Consider the following 17,523-nt stretch of genomic DNA (forward strand, 5'->3'; position numbering starts at 1 on the left):
TGTAATAACTATTCGCCAAAGCAGGCAACGAATTGATAAATTTAAACTCATAAATAACTACTGGTTTTGTAAAGTAAGAAAATATTTTGGGTGAAATATCAGGAAGCTTCGGGAAGTATAACATGTAACGGGTGGGGATCGTTCCTAGGGTTAAAACTCTAAACCACTTTTCACCATTTTTTCAAAGGGACGAATATCAAACTCAATTCCCACAATTGCAACTGCATATGTGTCATCTTCTTAAAGGGTATAAGCACATTATAATTCAGCATTTCTCTCACAAAAAAAGTGATATGTCCGATATCCTCTTTTTAAGTTCTTGTTTTGAATTTATCCTTTAATTTGCATCTCAATTACAACTTCTTGTATTTTCTGATCTTCTCAGCATTTAAACATATTTTTCAAAGCATCTCTCAGTTTTTCACTCATAGCTATATAGATATGAAAATTTTTCAAAGCATCTCTCAGTTTTTCACTCATAGCTATATAGATAAAAAAAAATTGAAGCACAACCAATGATCATTGAGAATTTAAAAAATTTGATGAGAAATTTTATATTTTCCAAGTTTATATCAATATGCCCCCAGATAATATTCAGTAAGTAGTTCATTGGTTCACTGTACGGCGAAGAAACAAGTGCTCCAGACGATGGTCTCAATTTGGCGGTGTCAATACATTGTTTCAACATCCAAATACGTGTTATTTGATACAAATCTGCAATATATGATTACTGCATAATCATTAATGGACTGCCGGAAAAATCTTAACCTTTCCTATGCAAGAAAAGTGAAAATAGGAACAAGGTAGTCTTTTAATATTCATAATATATTTGTTTGAATTTATCTTTATAAACCATATCGACCTGAAGTCGCATATATTCTTTTGAATACTTTTTCTCTAATTCAAACAAAACTTGTTCCAGTTCATTAACAATTTCTTGTTTATAATGTTCAATAAAATCAGAGTAGCAGGACTCTCCTGAGATATGACTCAAGTTATCCTCAAAACATTCTGAAAGTATTTGGTTAGCCTCGGTCGACAGTTTCTGTAAGGCAACATTCTGCAAGTCCAAATTGGATCTATAGGTACCGAATAGAGTTGAGTTGATATATAACCTTGGGACTTCTGCGAGAAAAAAGACGATCATGACGCACACAATCAACATACAAGATTTTTTTTCAGCTCTAGAAGCCGCAGCGTGTCCACGGACACGTTTCCGTCGGCACAGTATATATATGATATAGCATGTTGATATAAGCATTGTTACTACAGCAACAACTAAAATAACGGAGAACATGATCGGATAGTATGCTAGAATATACTTTTGAATCGTATGTTGTGGTTTGGAGACTAGACATACGTCTCCTTCCATCCCACGACTTAGATTAATTACGAATAATCTTGGCACATTAATTGCCAGAGTAAACAAAAAACACGTACAGCAAACAATGCCGGATTTTCATTCATTGATCTGAGTTTTGCTCCATATGGGACATGCCACAGCCAGGAGTTTCTGTAACCCAAGGGACGCTGTTAACAGTATAGACATAAGGTGGAATGTCTCTCCTAGGTTTTCTAGACAGTAATGCATTAAGTAGTACGGAAACCTTAGTCCAACTAGCCTATATAATTCTTCGCTCCTTGTGTCAGAATCGTGTATGTAAGCAGTTATCCTTTTACTCATATAATTTGTTTTTCTAGCATATGTATCATTTCCATCATTTCCTATCACTTCATAATGCAAATAAAAAAAAGGTTCAAACCCATAGGTACAAAACGCAGTGAGTTCATCAGCCAGTGCCAATCCTTGCATTACTACTGTTGTAGGTGACCTTATCTTTTTATGAAATAAAGCCACGAAGATAACAATGTTCATTACAATGGAAATGTATGAAATTATTGGCCCAACAACAATATTCATCAAAAATGGAGTTCGTTCGTACAGTATGAACAACATTTTGACAACTGTAACAAATGAATAATATAATACACACACAAAATTTGATTCAGTTTAAACTGAAGATAAGAAAACAATTCTGATCTGTTTGTTTTAAGTGGCAGGACGTAAGAAGGAGGTGCACAGTAGCATTGTGAGAATGTTTCTAATCACTTGTAATGAGTGGATAAGGAAGAGTTGAAGATACAAAATTTATAACCCCAAATAATACAATTGCATAGTCAATGATGTGGTAGGAAAACCGAAAAAAGATTCGGGTTAAAAAGTTAAAAAGGAGACGCACAATGGCATTACGTCATTCTGATCAAAAAGTAAATTAGCAGATGTACAAGTGCACTACGTATTAAAAATTATAAGAAAATTGATAAGAAATTCATTCTTTGGTTAAGAAGAAATTGATCATCTCTCATCATTAAGGAAAATGTCCAGACCGCAATGTTCCCTCCGAAACGGTCAAAAATGAAAAGATTTCATTAATAATGAAAAGAAACTTATTTTATCCAAGCATTTCGGTTTCGTTTCCATTTATGTGCACTGAACTTGAATTTTAAAATTCAAAACAATAAATGAAATTCAAAATATCCATAGTTAGATTCTACAATTGATAACACTTTTGTTTTTTTAAAATTCTTTATTGGTGTTGTTAAAGTTAATATAAAGGACAACAGTTGCCGTCAGAATTGATTAAAAGTGAATACGAATTACACATTTGCAACTAGAGGTTAAGCAAACAACAATTATCAATCGTGTAAGAATGGCTAGTAGTGTACTCTGAAAGCAATGATTTGGACATTCTATTGCATATTCTTTAAAAATCAAACTCTCAAGACGGATGCACGACACACTAACAAGCGGAGTGTACTAGTTAATTAGATGTGATATTGGTTACAAATGTGACAATTGTCTACCACAGACCAAATGGCGTGGATTTTAGCAATTATATGTCACCATACGCCATTCAAAAATGAGTAAAACCTTTATAAGAACACACAAAGACTTTTTATGATTATCATTTTGGTATAAGGAGAAAAATGAATATAGCATTTGAACAATTCAGGTGTCCTTGTTTCCAGTTTGAGCACAAGGAAAATAGCACTAAATGTTGAAGTTGAAGTATATTAATTTAAATTTAAGAAATTAAACTGATACATTTTAGAAATAAAAATTTTAAGGTGAAGGGTTAGGGTTAGAGTTACGGTGCAAAAAAAAGTATGTTCCAAAAATCTTATAACTTGTACAATAACCCTGTACAAATTATAATTTGTACAAACTTACATCTTGTACACAACATATACATGACTATCTAACACGTCTTCTAGACTGAACTAATGTCGTTTAAGAAAGTGTGGAACGTGTGCTTCAAAGTTGAGCTTGGTATGATTATTTCGTCTTTAAACGCGGCATTATACTCTACTCTGAGGTACTATAGACTTTGATATGAAATTCATGATCTTCACTACGAAAATTCTGATAGGTTTTAAACAAATAAATGTAACTTAAAAAAGAACTAGTACTCGTGTGGTGACTAATGCTAGTACATGTATTTGCCTACATCTGCATCATTTGGCCTCTAATAGATGGCTGATTGGCAATTCTAGCGTCGTCTTCTTATTGTTACATTGATAGCATGCTAAAAAGGATTTGTTTTTATAATTTGTAAATCTAATAAATCTAAGTGTGAACAAAAAGGTGTTAAAAGGTAATTTTTATCAATGGAATATGTTTGCTTCTGATCAATGACCTGCGCACAAACTGATTGATTGTTGCATGCAAATTGTCCAGTGGCAAATATTTCATGCATATTCAGGATGATAACCAATTTACAAATAATGCAATACAATATGTTAGTTCTGCAATCAATAATGCAGCAAACTAATATGCAAGTCTATGGTTTGTCGCGCAATCGATCCTGGGTAAAACTTAAGTTATCCTGCAATCGAGGCAAGCGCGCCATGAGTCAACCAGTACGAGTATAATGCATTATGTTAAATTCCCAAACAGTGACAACGTTGTCTCTACTGCGCATAGCTGACCTATGTTTAGCGGAGCGATATATCGCCATTATGTCGGAGTATAGGAAAAATTCAAGCAATATTTATAATACATTTGTTATTTTTTTTAGATGTATGTTGTTTCACATGTCTTTATTTTGCTTTAGAATAATAAGTGTAGGTGAACAGAGATGTGGGACCTACGTCGATGAGACAGCAATGCAACGACACAAATAACTAAATTACATTGGTTTTACACTTTGCTCTGTTCTTCAATATTGCGGCATTGGAGCATCTGGCATTTTTGTTTGAAAAACAATATTCATATCATTTCAATAATATGCATGGGAAATCAGGAGTGTTTATTAAGAGAGAGACTCAAAGAAAAGATTAATAATCGCGAACAGAATTCGTTTATTTAGCAGATCCAATAAAATGAAGAAAAAGTTTGATATGATTAGATATTAATGTAATAATTATTCGCCAAAGACAAAAGCAGACAACGAATTGAATGATTTAATTTTTTCAGTATCAAGAAGCTTGCATATAGAACTACTTGCTTCGTAAAGTAAGAAAAATTTTGGGTGAAATATCAGGTGCTTCAGCAAGTATAACATGTAACGGAGGGGGGGGGGGGGGGTCGTTCCTCGGGTTAAAACTCCAAACCACTTTTGTCCATTTTTTTAATGTGACGAAAATCAGACTCAATTCCCACAATTCTAACTGGATCTGAGTCATCTTCTTAATGGGTATAAGTACATTGTATTTCAGCATTTTTCCCCCAAAAAAAATGATTAGTATGTCCGATATCCTTTTTTTAAGTTCTTGTTTTAAATTCATTCTCTAATTTGCATCTCAGTTGCATCTACTCGTATTTTCTGTTTTTCTCTGCATTTGAACGTTTATTTCAAAGCATCTCTCAGTTTTTCACTCATAGTTATATATATAAGAAAGTTTGAAGCGCAGCCAATGAGCATTGAAAGTTTTAACATTTCAATGAGAAAATTAAAATTTTCCAAGTTTATATCAATATGTCCCCAGATAATATTCAGTAAGTAGTTCATTGGTTCAATGTACGATGAAAACATAAGTTCTATAAAATTTCCATAGTTCGAGATTTCATCGTTTACACATTTGGACAAATTATCCGAATACGTGCTATTTGATACTGTACTGCAATATATGACTACTGCATGATCATAGACGAACTGCTTATACAATTTAAACCTTCGATTTTCAACCAAAGAATGAATACGCACAAAGTCGTCCTTAAGATATTCATAATATATTTGTTTCAACTCATCTTCGTACATTCGTTCCACAAAAAATGGAATAAAAAATTCCAATAACTTTTCACTTTCAGCCCAAATTTTTTTATTTTCATTTACTAATATTCGTTTATCATTTGATGGCAGTTTATTAAAATCAGAGAAGCATGACTCTTCTGTGATAAGGAGCAAGCTTTCCTCCAAACATGCTAAATATAATTTGTTAGTCTCGGTCGCCATTTTCTGTAAAGCAATATTCTGCATGTCCAAATTTGATCTATACGTACCGAATAGAATTGAGGTGACATAAAGCCTTTGGATACTGTGAGAAAAAAGACTGTCATTACGCACACAATCAATATGCAAGATTTTTTTTCAGTTCTTGAAGCCGCAGCATGTCCGCGGACAAGTTTCCGTCGGCACAATATACATATGATATACCATGTTGATATAAGCATTGTTACTACTGCAACAACCAAAACAATTGAGTATATGATTGGATAGTATGCTAGAATATACTTCTGAATGGTATGTTGTGGTTCGGAGACCAAACATACATCTCCTTCCTTCCCACGACTGAGACTAATTACGAATAATCTAGGAACGTTTACTGCCAAAGTAAACAAAAAACATGTACAGCAAACAATGCAAGATTTTCGATTGTTGATCTGAATTTTGCTCCATATTGGACATGCTGCAGCCAGTAGTTTCTGTAACCCAAGGGACGCTGTCAACAGTATGGACGCAAGGTGGAAAGTGTCTCCTAGGTTTGTTAGACAGTAATGTATTAAGCAGTACGGAAACTTCAGTCCAACTAGCCTTTTTAGTTCATTCATCTCTGAATCAGTATGGTATATGTCATCTATACTATAATTATCATTTCCTATTACTTCATAATGCAAATTAAGATAAGGTTCAAATCCATATGTACAAAACGCAGTGATTCAATCAGCCAGCGCCAATCCTTGCATAAGTACTGTTGTAGGTGACATTATCTTTTTATGAAATAAAGCCACAAAGATAATACTGTTCATCACAATCGAAAGGTATGATATTGTTGGCCCTACCACAATAATTATCCAAAATGGAATTCGTGAATACAGTATGAACAACATATTTACAAATGGAATTTTTACTGAAGAATACAAATAAAGGAAATATAATTTAATTTAGGTTAAAAATGAAGAAAGAAAAACATTTCGGCTTGTTTTTAAGTGGCAGGATGTTAGTAGGAGTTGAACACTAGCATCGTGAGAAGTTTTCAATGAATTGCAATGAGTGGTTAAGGAAGAGTTGAGGATATATAAAATGTGTAACCCCAAATAATACAATGGCAAATGATGTGATGGGAAAACCAAAAAAGAAATTGGGTCAAAAAGTAAAATAGGAGGTGCACAATGGCAAAACTCAGATCAATGAACAAAAATCTTGCATTAGATAGGTTTTGTATCAGCTAAATAATTTTTGGGAAATTTAAAAAAAAAATCCCATAGGAATCTATAGAAAACCCCTCCCTTGACCCCTCAAAGTATCTTTTAATAGACCTCATTGTCTATTACATGATGGTTTCATTTAATGTGTCGTTTCATGTCAAACCAGAAAATATATAGTTTGGGATGGGGATCTTGACCACTTACAAGATATTTGAACTTAGTCAAATGACATGTGCAGGGGGTATGTACTTAACCTTTTTATCATTTGAATCATTTTGACAAGACGAACAAAATTATATATGGTTCAGGGGTGGGTATCTCAGTTGATAATTTACAAGATATTAGAACATTCTTAAATGGCAGGGGTGGGGTGACTTTTTGGAACCAACCATATATTTCATTCGAATCGTTTTATCATATAGAACATTTGCACTTATGTAGATTCTCGTATATTTTTTTAAAAATTTGTGTAAATTGATAACAAAATGTTCAAAGTCATAAATGACCATTGACCTTTTGACCTTGAAGTAGACCATTTGTTCCCATGGTCATTACTGGAAACCCCATGTATCTATTATTAACTGTGCTCAAGTAATAGTCTTTGGGAAATTTAAAAAGAAATCCCATAGGAATCTATAGAAAACCCCTCCCTTGGCCCCTCAAAGTATCTCTTAAGGCTGGTATTTATACACCTCTGGCTTTCAAATTTTGGGGTTTTGAGATTTCCTGATGAAGATAAATCCAGCGCGTCGGATGCACAAAAGTTCTGAAGTTTTATTATCATATAATAGTGATACAAAGTTCCCCTCACAAACTTCACTAGTTTTGGTATAACATTTAGCTCGAAAACAATCTCGGGAGTAAACAGTTTGAAGACTCTGTGTTGACCTGTAGATGTCTTCTGTTTTTTGTTTCTTTGGAATTCTGACTAACGGACATATCCCCTTTTGTCCATATTCATTCATCATTCTGTTAAAAAACAAGTTCTATAAAATTTCCATAGTTCGAGATTTCATCGTTTACACATTTGGACAAATTATCCGAATACGTGCTATTTGATACTGTACTGCAATATATGACTACTGCATGATCATAGACGAACTGCTTATATAATTTAAACCTTCGATTTTCAACCAAAGAATGAATACGCACAAAGTCGTCCTTAAGATATTCATAATATATTTGTTTCAACTCATCTTCGTACATTCGTTCCACAAAAAATGGAATAAAAAATTCCAATAACTTTTCACATTCAGCCCAAATTTTTTTATTTTCATTTACTAATATTCTTTTATCATTTGATGGCAGTTTATTAAAATCAGAGAAGCATGACTCTTCTGTGATAAGGAGCAAGCTTTCCTCCAAACATGCTAAATATAATTTGTTAGTCTCGGTCACCATTTTCTGTAAAGCAATATTCTGCATGTCCAAATTTGATCTATACGTACCGAATAGAATTGAGTTGACATAAAGCCTTTGGATACTGTGAGAAAAAAGACTGTCATTACGCACACAATCAATATGCAAGATTTTTTTTTCAGTTCTTCAAGCCGCAGCATGTCCGCGGACAAGTTTCCGTCGGCACAATATACATATGATATACCATGTTGATATAAGCATTGTTACTACTGCAACAACCAAAACAATTGAGTATATGATTGGATAGTATGCTAGAATATACTTCTGAATGGTATGTTGTGGTTCGGAGACTAAACATACATCTCCTTCCTTCCCACGACTTAGACTAATTACGAATAATCTAGGAACGTTTACTGCCAAAGTAAACAAAAAACATGTACAGCAAACAATGCAAGATTTTCGATTGTTGATCTGAATTTTGCTCCATATTGGACATGCTGCAGCCAGTAGTTTCTGTAACCCAAGGGACGCTGTCAACAGTATGGACGCAAGGTGGAAAGTGTCTCCTAGGTTTGTTAGACAGTAATGTATTAAGCAGTACGGAAACTTCAGTCCAACTAGCCTTTTAAGTTCATTCATCTCTGAATCAGTATGGTATATGTCATCTATACTATAATTATCATTTCCTATTACTTCATAATGCAAATTAAGATAAGGTTCAAATCCATATGTACAAAACGCAGTGATTCAATCAGCCAGCGCCAATCCTTGCATAAGTACTGTTGTAGGTGACATTATCTTTTTATGAAATAAAGCCACAAAGATAATACTGTTCATCACAATCGAAAGGTATGATATTGTTGGCCCTACCACAATATTTATCCAAAATGGAATTCGTGAATACAGTATGAACAACATATTTACAAATGGAATTTTTACTGAAGAATACAAAAAAAAGGAAATATAATTTAATTTAGGTTAAAAATGAAGAAAGAAAAACATTTCGGCTTGTTTTTAAGTGGCAGGATGTTAGTAGGAGTTGAACAATAGCATCGTGAGAAGTTTTCAATGAATTGCAATGAGTGGTTAAGGAAGAGTTGAGGATATATAAAATGTGTAACCCCAAATAATACAATGGCAAATGATGTGATGGGAAAACCAAAAAAGAAATTGGGTCAAAAAGTAAAATAGGAGGTGCACAATGGCAAAACTCAGATCAATGAACAAAAATCTTGCATTAGATAGGTTTTGTATCAGCTAAATAATTTTTGGGAAATTTAAAAAAAAAATCCCATAGGAATCTATAGAAAACCCCTCCCTTGACCCCTCAAAGTATCTTTTAATAGACCTCATTGTCTATTACATGATGGTTTCATTTAATGTGTCGTTTCATGTCAAACCAGAAAATATATAGTTTGGGATGGGGATCTTGACCACTTACAAGATATTTGAACTTAGTCAAATGACATGTGCAGGGGGTATGTACTTAACCTTTTTATCATTTGAATCATTTTGACAAGACGAACAAAATTATATATGGTTCAGGGGTGGGGATCTCAGTTGATAATTTACAAGATATTAGAACATTCTTAAATGGCAGGGGTGGGGTGACTTTTTGGAACCAACCATATATTTCATTCGAATCGTTTTATCATATAGAACATTTGCACTTATGTAGATTCTCGTATATTTTTTTAAAAATTTGTGTAAATTGATAACAAAATGTTCAAAGTCATAAATGACCATTGACCTTTTGACCTTGAAGTAGACCATTTGTTCCCATGGTCATTACTGGAAACCCCATGTATCTATTATTAACTGTGCTCAAGTAATAGTCTTTGGGAAATTTAAAAAGAAATCCCATAGGAATCTATAGAAAACCCCTCCCTTGGCCCCTCAAAGTATCTCTTAAGGCTGGTATTTATACACCTCTGGCTTTCAAATTTTGGGGTTTGAGATTTCCTGATGAAGATAAATCCAGCGCGTCGGATGCACAAAAGTTCTGAAGTTTTATTATCATATAATAGTGATACAAAGTTCCCCTCACAAACTTCACTAGTTTTGGTATAACATTTAGCTCGAAAACAATCTCGGGAGTAAACAGTTTGAAGACTCTGTATTGACCTGTAGATGTCTTCTGTTTTTTGTTTCTTTGGAATTCTGACTAACGGACATATCCCCTTTTGTCCATATTCATTCATCATTCTGTTAAAAAATTATAAACATTTTTTTTTATTTACACCTAACTTGAAGTCACCTTTAAAGGGAATGATTGATTGCTGAAACCATACCCCACACTATATGTGTATGTGTTATCATACATCAAGAACTACTTCAGTGGTTGTCTTTGGTTACATCGTAATGACTGAATGAGCTGCGTCGGATAGAAATTGACCTTATGCAAATGAATATCAATACATTCGTTAACCTATTTCGTGTTGACAAAATCTCTATGCAAAGTTTATATCTGTTTGAAAATTGAATAGATATAAGAACCCTACAAAACCGATCAAAATTCACCTTTCATTTCGTATTGAAATGTTTAAGGGAATATTTAAGGAGTTTACGTACAGCAGACCTTTGGCAATCTCCAGTAGTTACTCCAATAAACAGACAATTATAAGTTTCTGTCATGTGCCTTATTGTCTTGCCTTGATGGTCATGTTTGCTGTCTACAGACAAAAAAGCTAACATTTTTGTAGATCTTCTTCTTCTTCGTATGTCCTTCAAATCAGGAACACTATACATCGGATAGTTTAAAATGTAAGATGGTTGAACATTCCAATCACCGTGTACAAGACGAACGTTCCAATCCCCATGTACAAGACGAACGTTCCAATCCCCGTGTACAGGACGAACGTTCCAATCCCCGTGTACAAGACGAACGTTCCAATCCCCATGTACAAGACGAACGTTCCAATCCCCGTGTACAAGACGAACGTTCCAATCCCCGTATACAAGACGAACGTTCCAATCCCAATGCACATGACGAACGTTCCAATCCCCGTGTACAAGACGAACGTTCAAATCCGCATGTACAAGACAAAGTGCCATCAAATATATATACAACACTATCGTGCAAAGCAGGTATGTCTGATCATTTTATCTGTTATTCAGTTTTTTTCTTTCAAAATAATAGATTGTTCAGTCCCTCACTATCACTTTACCATGTTCAGTGAACATTGAAATGTAGGTAAAAACTCTAATTTGGCATGTATACAGTGGCGGATCCAAAGGGAGGGGAGGGTTCCGGGGGTTGGAACCCCCCTTTTTTGACGATCAATCCTTTTGAATGGGGACATATGGTTGGATCAGCCCCTTGTATAGCATATCAAACTCTTCACTAAATAATGAACATGTGTATTAAGTTTCAAGTTGATGTGACCACAAACTACTCTCAACCAGAACTTTAACCTGCCTTTAGTAACAATTATAACAAATAATTAAAGTATGATTCTTTTTTTCAAACATTAGTAGAGGAGGAATATTGAACTAATAATTTGCCAGATTGTTTCATTTTTTTTTTCCAAATAAGCCTATAAACATCACTAATATATTATTGTCTTGGCAAGACAATAATTTGACCTTAAGTTGGGAGTTAAGTTGGACATGCACTTATGATGTTCAGGAATTAAACAAAATAGAATTTTAAAATCATAAAGTTAAACCAGCGATCCACCAGGACGAACATGTTCGTTAACTGGTTTTGGCCTAAATATAGTTCTTATACAGGATATACGAGGATTTGCACATTTTTTAAATCTTGCATACAATCAAATAAATATAGAAAAATCGTATTACTTTTGCACATGCTTTTCGGTCCATTTTAAATCATGTTTATATAAATATCGGATCCCATGACCATTGGCAGTCGTCTAATGTCATCTTGATGATTAATAAGATGGTGTATAATCCTCAAAAATGTATGAAATGCTGATACTTTATTACGATTTCATGCCATGCTTATTGTTTCCTATGGAACTTTCGTAACTCTGGTAAATTTTTTAGTATGTTATAAACCAGAGTATCAATTCTGTGTGATGAATTTGACAGTAAATGCCCATTCAAACGGAAACTATAATCCGATGCAGGACGGACAAGACGGACTGACCCAAAAACCAGGAAACATAATGCACCTCTACTATCGTAATCGGGCTATAAAAAACGTGCACATTTGGTTAAAATTCTTCATCCAAGGGCTTTAACTCCTATAAGGAGTAAATTGATGGTTTCAGTCATTGTAGCATATAAACATATTTGTAGAACTTGCTGATTATTTTTGCTGTCTATGGTTTTTGTCTATTTATCATTGTTTTCAAGATAATGTGTGAAACATCTTAACTTGAGTTGAAAAAAGTCTGCATTTACTGTATTTGCTGCAAATTGTTATTTTTCAACCACAGTGCTATTAGATGTACTTTTAATACTTTGTTAGGATTCCAAAATCAGCTGAAATCTCCACCACCACTTTCATCATTTTTTCTTTTGCATTTTGCATGGTTTTCACGTAGACATCCGTTTAAGGATAAATCCGATAAGGAGTATTCCACCATTTTTGAAGAAAAAGGTGATAGGTCGATCTGAAAATTCCGAGCATTTAAAAACTTTCTCTATGGTGGTTTTCAAGATACTTGTACATACAATTTCTTGTAACTTACCCCTATGTGCTAAGTTTAGCCATAGTGGCCATGTAGATTTGATCCCAGGGTCATCAGACATATCCTTTAATCGATTGATGGTTGCATAATGTCCAGTTGCAAATATTTCATGCATGTTAAGGATGAGAACAAATTAAAAATAATTACAATATGTAGGTCCTGTAATAGATGCTGTCTGGGGTAAAGATCAGGGAAATTTGGACTGCTACTAAAAAATGTGGGTATATTGGATAGGGACAGAAATTTTGCCTTGCCAACAAGACCTTTGAGGCCCCTCAAAGATTTGTTGCAAGGGTTCTTAATGTGCAGAGAAAGTGGCACTCTCCCAGCATGAGGCATCAGATTAAGCATTCCCATTATGACCAAATTGAAATGCTGTGCATGTGTACATCCCGCACAGCCTAACAGAGGCCCCAATTTGGAAAGGGTTTTACTGCCGGTCGGAAGAAGACCCAAGTGACCATATTTTAATTCCCAAGTCACCTTTGAGGTCTTATTTTTTAAAGGTGACTCAGTAAATTCCAAAGTCACCCTTGAGGTCTTATTTTTTTAAGTTGACTCAATTCCCAAGTCACCCATGAGGTCTTGTTTTTTTTAAGATGACTAAATTCCCAAGTCACCCTTGAGGTCTTACTTTTTTTAGCTCACCTGGCCAAGTGAGCTTTTCACATCACTTGGCGTCCGTCGTCGTCGTTAACTTTTTACATTTTGAACTTCTAGAGAACCACTGAATGAAATGAAACCAAACATTGCATGAATATTCCTTATGAGGTGCTGACCAAGTGTTGTTACTTTGTAGGCGATCAATCATCCAAGATGGCCGCTAGCGGGGGACTTCGTTTAACATAGGACCCTATGGGAAATACATTCAAATGTCTTCTTTTAGAGAACCACTAAATGGAATGAAATAAAACATGGCATGAATGTTCCTTATGAGGTGCTGACCAAGTGTTGTTACTTTGTAGCCAATCAGTTATCCAAGATGGCTGCAAGCAGGGAACTTAGTTTAACAAAGGACCCTATGTGAAATACATACAAAAGTCTTCTTTTGAAGAACCACTGAATGGAATGAAACCAAACATGGCATGAATGTTCCTTATGAGGTGCTGACCAAGTGTTGTTACTTTGTAGCAAATCCATCAACCAAGATGGCTGCCAACGGGGGATTTAGTTTAACAAAGGACCCTATGGGAAATATATACAAATGTCTTCTTCTAGAAAACTGCTTAAAGGATTGAAACCAAACATGGTATTAATGTTTCTTTTGAGGTGCTGACCAAGTGTTGTTACTTTGTAGCTGATTTGTCATCCAAGATGGCTGCCAGCAGGGGGAGTAAGTTTAACATAGGCCCCTATGGGAAATACATACAAATGTTTTCTTCTAGAGAACCACTGAATAGAATGAAACCAAACATGGCTAATTGCTAATTGTGCCCCTTTAATAACATACTTGTTTTTGTACTGTTATGAATCACAGTTTATGACCAAACTCAGTAAAGACCCTATAAATTGCATTTAATTGATAAAATTCAACAATACTCAACGTTATCTTTCTTGATATTTTTTCGTACATACAAATGCTTCTTCTAGAGGAGCACTGAATGGAATGAAACCAAACATGGGATATATGTTCCTTATGAGGTGATGATGAAGTGTAACTACTTTGTTGCTGATTTACTGTTCAAGATGGCCACCAGGATTTTCGATTAAATTACGGGGCCAATATTAAAATTTGGCCTCAATCATTATTAGGGTATCTGTTATGATTTTAATCTATTGTTACATGATTTCCAAAACCAAAGTAGAATCAGGTGAGAGACACAGGCTCTTGAGAGCCTCTAGTTTAAGTTGACTTAGTAAATTCCCAAGTCACCCTTGAGATCTTATTTTTTTTAAGTTGGCTCAGTAAATTCCCAAGTCACCACTGAGGTCTTATTTTTTTAAGTTGACTCAGTAAAAAGGTGATGCAAGGTAAGTGTTTTTAATTCCAATAAGTCGAGTGGTTTCAGAAAAGATTTTGAAAAAAAACGCTCAGCCTGATACGACCGCAGAGGTCGAACCCTGAACAGTTGGCGCAAATTTGGACACAATATTCAAGCTTGATACTATCTGAATTTGGATTGTGATCAAATTTTTGACATTATATAGGTTTCTGACACAAAATAAATGTGGTCAAAGATCTTATAAATCCATTGCTCAAAACTGTGCAATTGAAGATTTCTTCTTGAAGCTTTTCAAAAATTCGAAATTTTAAAAATTTTGAAAAAAAAAATAATTCCTTAAAAAAAATCCCCCCCCAAACTTTTTGAAACCCCCCTTGGAGCAATAACACCAAAACTTAATCCCAGCCTTTCCTTTGTAGTATGGAACCTTGTAGTACAATTTCAGAGAGATCCATACACTTACACACAAGTTATTGTCTGGAAACTAGAAAAATGCTTGTTTTTGGCCCTTTTTTTGGCCCCTTATTCCTACATGTTTGGGGCAATTAACCCCAAACTCAATCCCAGCCTTCCCTTTGTTATATGGAACCTTGTGGTACAATGTCAGAGAGATCCATACACTTACACATAAGTTATTGTCTAGAAACTAGAAAAATGCTTGTTTTTGGCCCTTAATTCCTAAACTGTTGGCCCCATAACACCTAAAATGAATCCCAACCTTCTACTTGTGGTATAAAACATTGTGGTACAATTTCAGAGCAATCGAAATACTTATACACAAGTTATTATCCTGAAACTAGAAAAATGCTTGTTTTGGGCCCCTTATTCCTAAACGGTTGGGACCATTATCCCCAAAATCAATCCCAACCTTTCTTTTGTGGTATTGAACCTTCTCAAAAAATTTCATAGAGATCCATTCACTTAAACTAAAGTTATTGTCCGGAAACCAATGTGTCTTCGGACGACAACGCTGACGATGACATCATACCATTATACGATCCCAAAGAAAATTTTGCGGTCGTATAAAACCTTGATTTAATTGCCTTCCACCTGTATGTACTGTAGTCTGTGTATAGAAATACATTTTTTTTATTGTCTTTATTTCTTTACCTGTACCTTGACAATATATAAAATATAAATAACAACAAATTTATTCATCAAAAACAAAAATTCCTATTATAATATAAAATTTAATCAGAAAGGCCATAATGAAAGTATTCCTAAATTCTCCATTCTACCTGAACATTTTTTATGTAATTTACAAAGGTTCATTTTCAACCTTCTACAGCTAAATTTAAACAAAATATATATTTTTTTAATTGGTGAAAATCAAAGAATATTTTTATGGCCTAACAAAAACAGTCCTTAATGTCCTAAGTTCGAATAAAATTCAAATTTTTCAACTGAAACTTAGTATGTACTTTAATTTCAAGTAGACATTTAACATTTTAACGCTTGCTTACGTAAATAAAATGAACCACTTATATATTACATAAACAGATTTACTCTTCAAATAAAAATACTCTGAAAATTAAAATAACGGAAGTGTGAATCGCTCCTATTTTTTTAAGCCACAAGGGCTTGTTAAAAAAATAGTTACTTTGCTTCATTTTAACCTGGTGAAAAAACTAGGTAATACTTTCAAGAGAGACCTGGAATTAAGAAATATATTGAAAAATAAATATCATTTCCAAATCTGGTAGCATAGTTGTGTTAAAGTTTAAAGCAAATTTACTTATTTCGCCTAGTATGGTTAATTTTTAGAGAGGAGGTTGAACAAATTTCTCCCGTTCTTCAATTGAATTTCTGTTGATGAAAGACATTTTAAATGATTACATTGCCGCTAAAATAACTGAAGATAACTGGAATGCAATATTAACATAAACATATAAATAAGTAAAATATTCATATTCAAGCATTTTACATTATTGTATGAATAATTTATATTTTATTCAATTATCTATTTTTTTAAAGCTTAAAGGAACTTGATATCCTAACAACATAACACATTATCTTTTTTTAAAGTAAAACTAAAATCATGGGATCAGGAAAAGTTATATTATATAAAATTGTTCCATATCTTTTATACACAAAAACCCATACACACTTCAAGTTTTGAACTTAGGAGGAAAGTCCTCATACTAGATAATTTTCTTACTGAGGACAATTTATAAAGGAATTAAAAAACTGAATAAAGAAAATCAAGACATTTTAAACATGGCACATGTAGAGCAAAAAAGGATGTTAATAGATTATAAATATGGACGAACAATAAAATTATCATCTCGACTGTAATGGAAAAAGTGTTTGTTTAAGCCAAACCAATTTGATTTATTGTTCCTTTCTGAATAATACAAACCGGGTTTGTTGTTTTACTTTAAAATAAGCCGGCAAGTGGCTTTTAAAACTTTTTCTGTATGAAAAGATTCATGAAATCGGTACTAAAAACTGTTGAATTTTTAATACTGTAGATGACTTACACCTTTTTCAAAACTTTTATTAAAGCACTATTTCTTTTAATTTTTCAAAAGTAAAAATTCAAGGCCTTGTTGAAAATAAAAATGAAAAAGACAATTAACTGATTTTTTTTTAATACAAAATTAGTACAGAAAACAACTTATCCAAACATTTACAAATCAAATTGTTGCTTGCTTATAAACATTTAAAACAAAAGTGCTGTGCCTTTACTATAAATAATAAAATGATCTTGGTTGGACTAGAATACATTAATAGTATATTTAGACAATTTTATTCTCTCACAAAAATACATTTTAAAACAAATATGTTAACATACAAAATCTACTTAATTTTTTTTTACATAATCATTATTCTTTAGATAACCTGTTTATTTTTGCAGATAAATTTTACCTTTTTGTTGGCTTATACAGGGATTTTTAGATTTGAAGGATTGGTC

The sequence above is a fragment of the Mytilus californianus genome, unplaced genomic scaffold, assembly GCF_021869535.1.
Source record: "Mytilus californianus isolate M0D057914Y unplaced genomic scaffold, xbMytCali1.0.p SCAF_6, whole genome shotgun sequence".
In the NCBI taxonomy this organism is placed as follows: Eukaryota; Metazoa; Mollusca; class Bivalvia; order Mytilida; family Mytilidae; genus Mytilus; species Mytilus californianus.